Genomic DNA, 14,611 nt, shown 5'->3' on the forward strand with positions numbered 1-14,611 from the left:
TCACCACCACCAGTTCCATCACTGCCACTACTATCTCCATACCGACAACACCCCCATATCCCTAGCCTAGTTATTTTCTTCATCTCACAACCTCTGAAACCCTAGGTTTTGGGGTGAGTAAAATAACTCGAAATTAGGGGACAATAGGAGCAGAGGAAGAGCATCAAGGACTAGAGGAGGCATGGGTCGAGCAGATTTTGGGAGTTTGTAAGTTAAATTTTGTGTAATTTAAGAAAACCCTAATTTGTAATTTGGGGGAAACCCTAATTTTATTGTCTGGGTATAAATTGAGGGTTGGGTATCACTGTTAAAACTCGTTCTTGGACTAGCCAAGTTTCCCCCTAATTGGGTTAGGTTTGATTTTAATTTCATTGTCAATTTTCATCATTTGCATATTTTTCTTCTTGTTCACTGTGTTGTGTTTGATGTTGTGTAATTGTTGATGTGTTGTTAGTTTAATGCTCCTGTTCATTTGTAATTGTTCCTGTTTAGTTCTAGGTGTTAGCATGTTCTAATTCACCACTAGGGTGAAGATGAAACCTTAATGCCACTGTGTAGGAGACTACAATTTTGGCCTCTCATCACTTTGCTCTCACATTGTATGGCAGGCATACATTGTAGTTAGGATACCCCTGTGATTGAAAGTGCAGCAGCCCATGTTAATTGATTATGGTCCAAACCTCAGACTAGTTATGCTCTAATCAGATAACTAGTACCTTGGGAGGATAATTTGGTTGCAATTGGAATATCCGACTTAGTCTAGGTTAAGAGGTGGAATCAATGCCCTAGTTTGCCATCAACCTTCATTCTCATCCACAATTCCATCTTCTACTGTTTAACTTTGCTTTCTTGTTTTCTTTCATTTGTTTTACTTTCACTTCTCATTTGCTTTACCTGCACTGCTGCATTACTACTTGCATTTCTGTTTTGCACTTTCTTTACTACTTGTTTGACCTGCAACTCTGTTGCATTTCTGCTTTGCATTTACTGCACTGCTGCTACAGCTCTGTTGCTACTGCACTGCTGTGCATTTTCTGTTGCTGCTGTAGCTTCTTCAGCTGCTGCTGCCTCTCTTGCACTCCTGCTGCTTGCTTTGCTCTCCAAGGCTCACTTCACTCCTGAGCCCAAGTCCAATTCAGTGAAACCAAAGGCTAAAGGCCCAACCAACTGAGCCCAAAGCTCAGTTCACTCCCAAAAGCCTCTGAAGCCCAGTTAAGGCCAAAGCCTAGTTCACTACTAAGCCCAACTCACAAGTGAATTGTTAAGCCCAACGCTCAAACCAGTTTCCAGAACCAAAGCCCATTTGCACTTCAAAGATAACTGAGCCCAAGCTCAGTTCATTTTATTTTTAACAAACCCACTAAGCCCAATTCATTCAAAGGGCATTCAAACCCATTAGTACTCAAGCCCAATTTAAGCCAAAAGGCTTCTAAGCCCAAAGCAAATCTAGGAACCCAATTAGCTACACACTCCAAAACACACCCGATCTCTGTGGATCGACCCGTACTTGCACGAGCTACAACCGACGACCGTGCACTTGCGGTATTACTGTAGGCCCGTTTTTATCGCATCATTTTTATACACTCTTCCGGACCTGCCAAGTTTTTGGCGCCGCTGCCGGGGATTGGTGCTGTGTTTTTCTTGTTGTTTTGTTAGCTATTTTTGCATTTCACTGCATAGCATTTGCATCTGCATCTGCTTCACTTCATTTGCTGTTGGACCTGCTGTTTTGAACCTGTTTTTCCTCTGCTGGGACGCCACCAAGGAAAAGAACCAAAACCCAACTGGGTTTTTGCAACAATATCAGAGCAGCTGGGCTGTGCTAAAAAGGTAAGCCTAAACCCATTCCATTGAGAGAACCCAACCTGTGGGCTTCCAAATTTCTTTAATTGTGGGCTTGTAATAATTAACCCAATTTTTTGGGCTTTTTATTTCTCTATTTTGGGTTTGTAATTAATTATTTTTGGGCTTGTTTGTTTAATTTGTGGGCTTGTATTTATTTTGTGTGGGCTTGTTTAAATTCTTCCATTGGACTTGTATTTTGGACTCTGGGTTTAAACCCAGCTGAGCTTATAACTGATTGTGGGCTTGTTTCCACTCAAGAGTGGACCTCGAAACCAAAGTTTTAAAACAAACGTCGGGCCTTAACCAACTGGGCCAAATTCAACTTTCAAAGTTAAAACTTAGTGTTTCGTGAGCCGCAGCCTTCCATTCCATTAGAGGACAAACAGTGGGCTTGCTCCCATTCAAAAACCAAATTTTATTTTCTTTTTCTAAAAAAAAAAAAAAAAAAAAAAAGTTTTATTTTTCTCCCATTTAAGTCCAATTTTAGTGTTTTGAAACTTTCCATGTCTCTACACTTTTTCTTTTGGGTTGATCCTCAACTCTTTAGACTTTTGGTGTATGGTGATTTTTTTTGTATATAATCCAGTAGATAAAATTTCTTAAAAACCCTTTTGTTCCTTTTGTATATATTTTGCTAATCCAATATGATCTCGGCTGAAATATGTTGGATTTTTGCCTTGAACAACGGAGTTTTAATTCTGCTTTCGCCGAAATCGGGTATTCTCTCTCCTTTTACTCTACTCAGCATGTCCCTTTCCATATGTTGCATTTTAATTCTTTCCATATTTTGAAACATTGAGGACAATGTTTAGTTTAGGTTTGGGGGTATAGAGTAGATACCATGATAATTTGCCATAATTGAAAACGAACTCCTTCTTCTTTTTTGAAAAAATTGAAAAATTCCAAAAAAAATTGAAAAATCAAAATTCAAAAAAATTAAAAAATTAAAAAAAATCATAAAAATGGAGCTCATTTACCTTGAAATGTTGACTCTTGTGCAAATATGTATTTTTATTAGGAGTCTTAGTCTAGATATTTAGGCACCCTGATTCTAGCACAATTCACATAGTGATAAGAAATTTGCACGCGCACGATCTACTAATACATGTATGGCCTCGATCTTCAAGGTGTTTGATAGGAAGTTACGATTGCCAATCACTTTAGAATACTGAACGAAACTTGACTAGCTTGTTCTTTGGTTGGTTGGGATAGAAGGTGGAGGTTACATTAAGAAAGACAACCATCGAATTTAACTGGGTGCATCAAAAAGGGCTACCTCTTGCAAAGTGTCATGTAATCTTTTGTTTCCTTTTATATGTATCAAAAGTGTTTCCTTCTTCTATTAAAAAAAAAAAAAAAAGAGAAAAAAATATCAGAAAAATACAAAAAAATCAAGTACTTATCAATTCCATCATCTCTTGTTCCAAAAATAAAAAGAGAATAGTCAATGTAAATAAGAGTCATGTAAATAGTCATTTTGTTGTTTCATTGTAATAAGCAAGGAGGGTGTATGCCATTGATGTACAACGCGAGTAATTTTGAAATACCTCCAACTCATTCACAATTCTCGTAAAGTCCGGACAGCTAGCTAGATTTCGACCTTGGTTCTTAGCCTGAGAAACTATCTCTTGGTGATTAGTAGTCATAACATCCGATCTTTCTTTACACATGTGTAGATACACTTTACACTCTTATCACATGTCTTTATTTGTTATCAGTGCTAGGATTGTGCCTTTGATAGCTAGATTGACATCTCCATTTTGCTGTGAGCTTAAACTGACTTGCACATGTCACATTTCATGGAATCTGAGCTTATATTTTGGCCTAGAACTTTGTATGTACGTTCTAAGCAAACCTTCACGAGACTTCACTCGTCCACTAGGGACACTTAGTGGTTTAAAAGGCTTAGTGCATACGCTAAATGCATTCGAGAAACCAGCGACAGTGGTATAGTTAGGATTTCCTTAGTTTTGTTTTACTTGAGGACAAGTAAAATTCAGGTTTGGGGGTATTTGATGAGTGCCAAATATTGTATATATTTATCCCTTTTTGTTGGCATTTAACTCATATGTTGTGCATTAATTCTACATTTTATCCCATATTCTGTATTTTCATTGTTTTCAAGAATAAATATTTTTCTTACTTAATTTTATATTTTTAGGTAATAAATAAAGTCTGGATGAATTGCGGAGCAAAAAGAGCAGAAAAGTAGTGAAAAGCCGGGAGGAATTACGCAAGGAAGCCGCGAAGAATGTTGCGCACAAGACCAAAAAGCTAGGAATGGGCTCAAGAAGGAAGAATTGTTCTTAAAGAAGATATGGGCTTGGCATACCCAAGGCCCAAAACCCTTACCCAAATCCATTTCCTTTATCCATACCCATTTCCATGAGAGCCGTCAGATTGGATCCATCTTGTCATCCAACGGTCACCTCATCACTGTGCATCAAATCCCGATGATTCCGCCCAACACTACAGCACCTAACCTAATCTAGCACCGTTGACTTCGTTGTGTTCCACATCCAACGGTCGCTACAAACTGCTTCTCTCTTAGCCGTCCGATCTACCTACCATCTCCATATCCAGCGTCTCAGCTCGCCAAACATCGAACCAGATGCTCCCGCTTCACACCCTAGCACCGAATCCTATTATCCACCCAAACAACCCATCGCCCCAAAACTTCATCTCCTTCACCCGACAGTTGCAGAGCTCTGCAACTCCACCACCTCCCCTCTCTGCCGTTGTCACTTCCGTCACCACCACCAGTTCCATCACTGCCACTACTATCTCCATACCGACAACACCCCCATATCCCTAGCCTAGTTATTTTCTTCATCTCACAACCTCTGAAACCCTAGGTTTTGGGGTGAGTAAAATAACTCGAAATTAGGGGACAATAGGAGCAGAGGAAGAGCATCAAGGACTAGAGGAGGCATGGGTCGAGCAGATTTTGGGAGTTTGTAAGTTAAATTTTGTGTAATTTAAGAAAACCCTAATTTGTAATTTGGGGGAAACCCTAATTTTATTGTCTGGGTATAAATTGAGGGTTGGGTATCACTGTTAAAACTCGTTCTTGGACTAGCCAAGTTTCCCCCTAATTGGGTTAGGTTTGATTTTAATTTCATTGTCAATTTTCATCATTTGCATATTTTTCTTCTTGTTCACTGTGTTGTGTTTGATGTTGTGTAATTGTTGATGTGTTGTTAGTTTAATGCTCCTGTTCATTTGTAATTGTTCCTGTTTAGTTCTAGGTGTTAGCATGTTCTAATTCACCACTAGGGTGAAGATGAAACCTTAATGCCACTGTGTAGGAGACTACAATTTTGGCCTCTCATCACTTTGCTCTCACATTGTATGTCAGGCATACATTGTAGTTAGGATACCACTGTGATTGAAAGTGCAGCAGCCCATGTTAATTGATTATGGTCCAAACCTCAGACTAGTTATGCTCTAATCAGATAGCTAGTACCTTGGGAGGATAATTTGGTTGCAATTGGAATATCCGACTTAGTCTAGGTTAAGAGGTGGAATCAATGCCCTAGTTTGCCATCAACCTTCATTCTCATCCACAATTCCATCTTCTACTGTTTAACTTTGCTTTCTTGTTTTCTTTCATTTGTTTTACTTTCACTTCTCATTTGCTTTACCTGCTCTGCTGCATTACTACTTGCATTTCTGTTTTGCACTTTCTTTACTACTTGTTTGACCTGCAACTCTGTTGCATTTCTGCTTTGCATTTACTGCACTGCTGCTACAGCTCTGTTGCTACTGCACTGCTGTGCATTTTCTGTTGCTGCTGTAGCTTCTTCAGCTGCTGCTGCCTCTCTTGCACTCCTGCTGCTTGCTTTGCTCTCCAAGGCTCACTTCACTCCTGAGCCCAAGTCCAATTCAGTGAAACCAAAGGCTAAAGGCCCAACCAACTGAGCCCAAAGCTCAGTTCACTCCCAAAAGCCTCTGAAGCCCAGTTAAGGCCAAAGCCTAGTTCACTACTAAGCCCAACTCACAAGTGAATTGTTAAGCCCAACGCTCAAACCAGTTTCCAGAACCAAAGCCCATTTGCACTTCAAAGATAACTGAGCCCAAGCTCAGTTCATTTTATTTTTAACAAACCCACTAAGCCCAATTCATTCAAAGGGCATTCAAACCCATTAGTACTCAAGCCCAATTTAAGCCAAAAGGCTTCTAAGCCCAAAGCAAATCTAGGAACCCAATTAGCTAAACACTCCAAAACACACCCGATCTCTGTGGATCGACCCGTACTTGCACGAGCTACAACTGACGACCGTGCACTTGCGGTATTACTGTAGGCCCCCGTTTCATTGCTTCATTTTTATACACCTGTCTAGGCCTGCCAAGTTTTTGGCGCCGCTGCCGGGGATAAATTCTATACCCTTTTCCAAGCCTACCACTTTGTTCTTTAATTTTTCTCGATCTCTCGTGGGTTCATTAGTATCGGTCATCGTTTTATGGAAAAATCGACAATGTTTTTGATTTGGAGATGAACGACGACGATGAATTGAAGTTTGAATAGGAGAGGAATAGTATTTTTACCCTCCACAATCGGAAGGGAAGAAGAAGAGGAGAAGAAGAGTTGAAAACAAAAGAAAGAAAATGAAATGATTCCCAGGTTTTGGGTGGTTTTAATCGCCCAAAGGTTAGGTCAGCAATTATACAATCGGTAGGCATACGATGTTCATTTGCTACCAATTAAAGAAAAAGGTTGCCCCAAATTCATTTTTTTCCAAAATCGATAAAATGTGGGTTTTCTACTTTAACAATCGATAGATACAATATGTTAATATACTACCGATTATGGCAATAACCCATTCTCAAACAAACTAGTAATCGGTAGGTTAATAAGATAACGTAACCTCCGATATTAAGTTGCCCCAAAATTTGTTTTTGCTGAAATCTCAATATTTTCGAATTTGGGAACTAGAATAATCGGTAGTTTATAAAGTTATTTATGAACTTCACCTATCTACCGATTGCTAACAACCACAAGATTGATAATACTAGTAATCGGTTGATAAATAAAACCTTACTAACTACCGATTGTATAAAAACACTTAGGTAATCTCCGTAAATTTGGACATTCCATAACCTTATTTATGGTTTGGGAATAAAATAGTCGCCCCTAATTTTTTCGGGTCGCCCCTAATGACGCCGGGGACGCAAGTTAATAAAATTCCCATCTTTAGCATAAAAAAAAGAAAAAAACTTCTGGTCCTCTCTCTCATCTCTTTTTCTCTCCAGCTTCCCGAAAAATGGAAATGGAAATTGAAGAACATGAACAGACCCTAAAAACCCACACAAAGAACCACCAAAGATCCACAGACTCGAAGAATCAGTAGTTAACAGAATTGCAGCTGGTGGAGTCATACAACGTCCCGTTTCCGCTGTTAAAGAGCTCGTCGAGAACAGTCTTGACGCTTCTTCAACTTCCATCAATGTTGTTGTCAAAGATGGTGGACTCAAGCTTATCCAAGTTTCTGATGATGGCCATGGTATCCGCGTAAGTAAAAGCATTTAAAAAAAATAAAATAATCATCCCTTATTTTTGTTACAATTGTAAAATGTTTGATGTTTTCTCAATTTCCTGTTTTTTTTTATTGTGTTTAGTACGAAGACTTGCCAATTCTGTGTGAAAGACACACAACATAGAAACTATCCGTTTTGGAAGACTTGCAGAGTATAAAATCAATGGGGTTTAGAGGTGAAGCATTTGCTAGTATGACTTATGTTGCTCATGTTACAGTTACTACCATCACCAATGGTTAATTACATGGTTATAGGTAATAATAACTCATACATATACTGAAATTGCTTCTTATTTTGTTCATTTATTGGTTTAGGGTTTTTGTTTGTTTCAGCGCTGTATTGCTAATGAGCAAAAATGGATGATAATGAAACCTATTTTTGATGAACTGTGTAAAATCAAGTCATACTATTTCAAGAATTTTGGATTACTGCGTATTTTCGGCTATTAGGTACACAAGGTCCTTATTTGTGGCCAAATTTGCTGATGTTACTAAACCACTAAAATAACAATTGCATGGTTACAACATTGATTTGGATTTGGTAGTTCTCTGGTAGAAAAGACTTCGAAGACGTGATAGCTGTTTACTAACTGTAGGGTAATATAAGTTTCATGTTGCTGAGACTGGAGGTATTTTGGAAGATGGAGAACATTGTGGCTTAAACAACTCTAACTTAGGAATTTTATTTTTTTCAGGGTTTCTTTTAAAGATGGTGTCATGGAGAGTGAACCTAAGCCTTGTGCTGCTGTGGAAGGAACTCAAATGATGGTAAACAATAAATCATGTCAGTATAATGTGATAACATATCCGTTGATGCCGTATATGATTAGTATTTTGTTTTCAGATTGAAAATCTCTTTTACAATATGACGGCTCGAAGGAAGACACTTCAGAACTCTGCTGATGATTATGCTAAAATAGTGGACCTAATTTGTAGGTTTGGAGTACATCACACTAATGTGAGCTTTTCATGTCGAAAGGTTTGTCTCGGCTCTGGCAACACTTCAAACATATGGTTTTTGAGAAGTGGTGTGTCAAGAAAACCATCCTTGTTTTATGCTTGTAATTTTTCGTTTCGTTTTCTGTTTTAGCATGTTGCCACCAGAGCTGATGTTCACATGGTGGCTACATTGTCAAGTCTTGATGCAATCAGATCGATCTACGGTGTCTCAGTTTCCCGTGATCTCATGGAAGTGGCGGCTTCGGATGATGATCAGTCTGGCTCAGTTTTTCAAGATGCATGGTTACATCTCAAATTCAAATTACAGTGCCAAGAAAATTACTATGGTGCTTTTTATAAATGGTTAGTACTACACACTGTAACAGAATGTACTCATAGTTGATGATGTCTTCAATCTTTTATAGTCCTGGTTTGCACTTAACTAGAAACCCAAAAGTGAAGTACCACGCAATCTAGACGGTAGCTGTAGCCTGTTAGTGTAGCTCCCAAATCTATCGAAAACCATGCTTCACCTTGGTTTGCAGGATTTTGATACTTGAAAAAATTCAGGAAAAAATGTTTAGATTTCTATGGTTTGTCTTTCATTTCATTTAGATTCCTCTAACCATTTCCATTTCAGATAGGTTGGTTGACTGCACTTCCTTGAAGAGAGCAATTGAAGTTGTTTATGCTGCAACCTTGCCAAACCATTCATACATATGTCAGTCGTACTGCCTCCTGAGCATGTGGATATTAATATTCATCCGACAAAGAGAGAGGTAATGACATGCACAGGCTAGATCGTTTTCGATTATGCTCTTACTTATGCTGTATAAGACCCCGGGGCGCTGTTATTCCTTTCCTTTTGAAGCTCCTTTTGTCAATTATTCTCCACTTCGTCAGTTATAGCATTACAGAAATGGTGAAGCTTTGGGTTGCAATAGATGTGGTGATAAAAACTGATTCAGTTGTGAGTTTTTAGTGACGCATTTCTTTTTCTTGCAGGTAAGCCTTTTGAACCAGGAAACAATTATTGAGAAAATACAAATTGCAGTGGAATCAAACTTAAGGAACACTAATTCAGCAAGGACATTTCACACACAGGTATACTTTGGTGAAACTGTATCACATAACTTAGCTTAATTACACGGAAAGTTGTTATGCTGCAATTGGTGTTGATAAAATTTTATCGTGAAACAAAGCGTTAGCATTTGTAATGTCAAAATAAGGAGGCATATTGTCCTAAACATGACAAAATCAAAGTAGCATATGCACCGGTGCTGTATCATTTTTTTTTTTTTTGGTGTGTCTGATCCTTTAGTCTCAATTATTTCTTTCATGCACAAGATAGACTGCAGAACCTTCTCAATCTGTTCCTCTGAGCTCAAGCAAGGAAGCCAGTTATCAATCACCCTCTGGTATGTTGGAGTTCGCTGTCAATCAAAATTTTAGTTAGTCTCTGCATCTTAGGGGTTCAGTTTTTCGTTTGTAGTGTCTTTTTACTGTATCCTTGGTTGTGTAATGCCGTAATATATTTTCTCACAGCCTCTAAACAGGAAAAAGTTCCAGTTCATAAAATGGTCCCTACTGATATTACGGATCCTGTTAGAAGAATGCATGCCTACTTGTAAGATGCACCTCTGAGTCAGCATGAACGGATATCTGGCTTGAACGCAATACGGTACTATATTATCCCTGTCTCTTTTGCTTAAATTCATAATCGTGGAAATATCTGCAGGTGAAGTTGTGGCACTTTGCCTGAAATTTCACAACCAGCCTCTGATTTGTAAAGTAATCCTTAGCGGGGCATTGGTATGTGTACATCTTTGTACCCCCACCAGGCATATATTTATGTGTATTTTCTTTTTGGGGGATCAAATAGAAGGGAGTTTAAAGGTAACTATGTTGGCGTGGCATTCCTTGGTGTCATGGAAATCACACCTCACATTTTCTCATGTATTATTAGACCTGAGCAACTTTGTTTATATAGTTGCATGCTTTCTGTAGCTCTGCAGTAAGGCATAGAAGAAATCCTACGGAAACTGCAGATCTGACTAGCGTTCAGCAGCTCTTAAGCGAGGTTGATAGTAACTGTCATTCTGGTGAGTTACTTATTTTTCTTGGAATCTGATCGGTTAAACAAGTTCAGGGTGTTTATGCTAGTTCTTCTTTTGTGTACTTCCAGGTTTGCTGGACATCGTCAAGCAATCGACATATGTTAGAATGGCAGATAGTGTCTTGGATTTGCATCAGCACAACACCTGCCTGTATCTTGTTAATGTAGTGAATTTGAGGTTAATTTTTATCAATCACTGCTCCACTATTAAGGAATGTTTACTGATTTTTCTTTTCTAAGAGATTCAACCAAGTTAATAAACATGAAACTAGTGTTTCTTTTCTGTTTACTTATCTACTTCGATGTGTTAAACTAATAGCATGTCTGTGCTGCATCTCTTCTTTGGCCTTGTTATCCTCTTATTTATGCAGTAGTTGAGTAACTATTTTGTGTTGGTTGTGTTATACCGTGGCACAGCAAAGAGCTTGTGTATCAGCAAGTTCTACGTCGATTCGCCCATTTCAATGCTATTCAACTTAGTGAGCCAGCCCCCCTTTCAGAATTAATGATGATAGCGTTGAAGAAGAAGATACGGAATCCAAAGCTGATGAATTGAAGCAGAAGATAGCAGAAGTAATATACAGTACTTTCTGTTTGCAGTTGCTAGCTTTAATGATGCCATCAAAATTTCTATTTATATTTCCATTATATGCTGCTGTTGGTGAGGGTTATAAGAACCTTAGATTTAGCTCATCATGTCCATTCAAGTGTCTGTCTTGCCATATGAATTCTTTGTTTGAGTTGCAATCACAGCACCATGTGTGTTGCTGCTCTATTGACCCTTGTTTTGGATTTTGTGGACTGTTTTCATTGATCTGAAAATGTCACCCTTTCGTTTTGGGTAGAAAAGTTGATTTATTAGTATCTTTTTTTTTTCTTCCATGGAGTGTTCAACAATTGCTCTGTATCATTTTTCGAAATGAGAGAAAAATCAGCTGATTTATACCTAATGCGAAAAATTTGATCGTTATGAAGGTACATATGTTTTATAGATACTTAATGATCACAAAGTCAACTATGCAACAATATCTTATTCTTAAGCTTAAAATGTACTGCCTACAGCAGGCTTGTGGTTGGCTTCATTTAGTTCAGTAACAGATATCAGGTCATAGCATGCTTTATAATTTTGTTAGTCCTAGGGTTTATATCTCCGCAGTTAATAAGTATATGTTTTAATTTTGCTTATTACTCATATATGGTTGTTTCTTAAATCTCCTGTCAGATGAATGTTGAGCTGCTCAATCAAAAATTGAGATGTTGCAGGAGTATTTTGGCATTCTCATCGATGAGCGGGGGAACTTATCTAGGCTTCCTGTTATACTGGATCAATACACACCTAACTTGGATCATGTTCCAGAATTTGTGCTGTCGTTGGGCAATGATGTAAGTTCTGGTAACACTTTGTTCTCATAAGGATAATAGATATTATTCATTTGCTTTAATGACATCATTTCTAATTTTTAACCTTTTAAGCTTCAACCACTTTTATGATGGTGTGTGGTCCACTTGTGATAGTCTGATAGACTGACTACAGAGTCACAGTCCCGAACATTAACTTTCAGAGAGGTTAGGAGTGATTATTCTTTTGGTAGGATCTTGGATAAAAGAGAAAACAACAGTTATATGACAGTCTCCCAGTAGTTTAAATTTAAGCCAAGGTTATCCTGATAGCAGAGAGAAACATATATAAGCATTTTCATGCTCAGATCAGCCGTTAAGACATCCTAGTAAAAAAATCAGCTGTTGCTCCAAGAGGGAATTTAGTTACACGTCAGGTTTTTTACACCATGGTACCCTGCCTCAAGGGACTTTGTGTTGATCAAACAGCTGGGTTTAGAAACTGGTCTCATTGTCAGGTTCATCTCCATTGTCTTTAGAGAAAATTAGATATCGCAAAAGTTTGAACTGCACAAGAAGGTTTTGAAAAGTTTCTTAACCCTACACACATGTATGTCTTTTACTTCAAACCTTAGCTTCTTGAATTCGAATCAACAATTTATTGACAGTGGTTGGAAATGAGAATATTTTCAGAACATGATATTGTCAAGAAATGAACTTGATCCTGAATGTGCAATTCTGAGTACTTACACAGATGTTTAAAATCTGACAGTCATTTATTTCTGGTTTTCTTTTCTAATGTTGCAGAGGATAACCTTGATCTTGATCTTGCTGAGACTGCATGGCTCAACGAGAATGGTCCATCCAACATGTCTTGTTCCCTTCCCTAAGACTATTTCCGAAGCCTCCTAAGTCAGATGGCTACCAATGGAACATTTGTTCAGGTACTTCTTTATTGTCGGTTGACCTAAATTTATGATACTGTAAATACCACGAGTCTGGTTTTGCATTCTTCTTCACAACCGGTTTTTCAAAACAGCTGCTATGTTTCTTTTTACTAGTTGAAAACAAATTCATACATCTAATATAGCTTGTGGGTAATCTTTGACGTGCTTGAAGAGGATGAGTTGATAGTACGAGTCCTTTTTAGTCTGGGGTTTCAGTTAAATATGCATGTGTGTCAGGGGATTATCAAGAATACGCAATGATTTGATCATCTCTTACAAAATTAGTTCGGGTTTACAAATAGAAATCCTAACTATTTTCTGCAGTCCAACAGAATTTTTGTTAAGCTTTTTGCTAATTTGAAATGATCTACTTCACTTTGTTTCAACAGGTGGCTTTACTGGAGAAGCTCTACAAAATCTTTGAAAGATGCTAGTGATACTTGCCGAGTCAAACAGAATGTGCACGTAACAAACTATTCACGTTGGTCCTACTTAACCAATGGTTAAGCCCTCGTCCACTGATTCCCCTCTCGGTAGATTTGTTGGTGTTTAACCACGGTGAGTGTAGAATCTCTGCATTTTTTAAGGCGTGTGAACAGACGATCCGGAGCCTCCACAATATTAAAACGTGAGGCCAGAATGTGGTAAGATTATTTGGTTTTAATGAATGTGGGGCCAGAATGAATGTGGCGCATGTAAAAAGGAGATAATAAAAGCATTCAAATCTTGATCGTGCATAATAGGGCAAGCCTGGTCAAAGAAATCTAACGGTTGGTTATACATACATAGGCTGTAATTACGGGGACCACCCCCTGTATAAATTCTCTTGAGATCTAATGCCTAAACTCTTATCAGAAAAAATCTCTTATCTCTTATCTATTATATAAAGAGAACTCTACTTAGCAACAGTGTTTGAAGCTGCAAATTTTGGCTTTCCAAATTAGCCCTCGCTTCATTTTCTTAGAAGGCAATAATAATAGCATATCAAAGATCATTTCGTAATTGGAGTTATAACTTTAAATGTTGATGAAAAAAGAACATTAAATAGGAGCAGTGCATAATGTGGAAGAATCCGGAGAGGAAATGCTATTCTATAACATTCTAGAATAATCTATGATTCCATATAATCAAACAACAATCTCTAGAAGAGATCATAGCAACATTTAACGGGACTACTCTCATTCTTCTTCCATCTTCTTATGTGATTTTTTCTTTCATTTATTTTCAAAATCAACCAATTAAGATGGTCGGGTGGAGGTTTAGTGGAACACAATCAAGTATACCATCAATCCAGTTTTACTAGCTTCTAGACGCTATCATTTTTGGAGTTCAACTCTTAACAAATATATTAAATCCTTCATCATTCTATGAGATTTTATTATGTCTGTGAATACAGCTGCTGTTGACGATTTGAAAGGTTCAGTTTTATGAATCTTGGTTTCTTTTATGTTTTTGGAAAGGATACTTGCTATTCTGATTTCTGGTTTTAGATGATCCAATGATCGTACCGGTTTTGGATTGGACAAGAACAAAATACTATCATGTGTTTGATAAAAAGCTTGAAAGAAGAAAAGAGGGGTAAAGCTATTACTGTTATCTGTGCGTGGATGATCTGTCGGAACATTTTGATTAAATTGATCATGTAGAATTTGGATTTTGTTTTTGTTGCCGTGAAAAAAACGGGGGTAAATTAGAATTTTTTGTATATTTTAGTAAATGTGATTTGGTTAAATTTTTTGATTAAACTGATCCTTAGAAACTGGATTTTTTTAATGAAATTTGTTGTTTTGTCCTTAATAGAAACTTGGATTTAAATAACAAATAAGATAGGTTAATAAAATAAATACAAGTTAAGTTGGAATTAGGTTTTTCAACTCGTTCCAAAGAAG

General features: G+C 37.7%; 1 pseudogene; it reads left to right on the plus strand.

Moving 5' to 3' along the window:
* The first annotated feature begins 7,073 nt into the window (after positions 1-7,073).
* On the plus strand, positions 7,074-13,630 carry LOC113306571 (annotated as a pseudogene).
* The last annotated feature ends 981 nt before the right edge of the window (positions 13,631-14,611 follow it).

The sequence above is a fragment of the Papaver somniferum genome, chromosome 8 (assembly GCF_003573695.1).
Source record: "Papaver somniferum cultivar HN1 chromosome 8, ASM357369v1, whole genome shotgun sequence".
Classification (NCBI taxonomy): domain Eukaryota; kingdom Viridiplantae; phylum Streptophyta; class Magnoliopsida; order Ranunculales; family Papaveraceae; genus Papaver; species Papaver somniferum.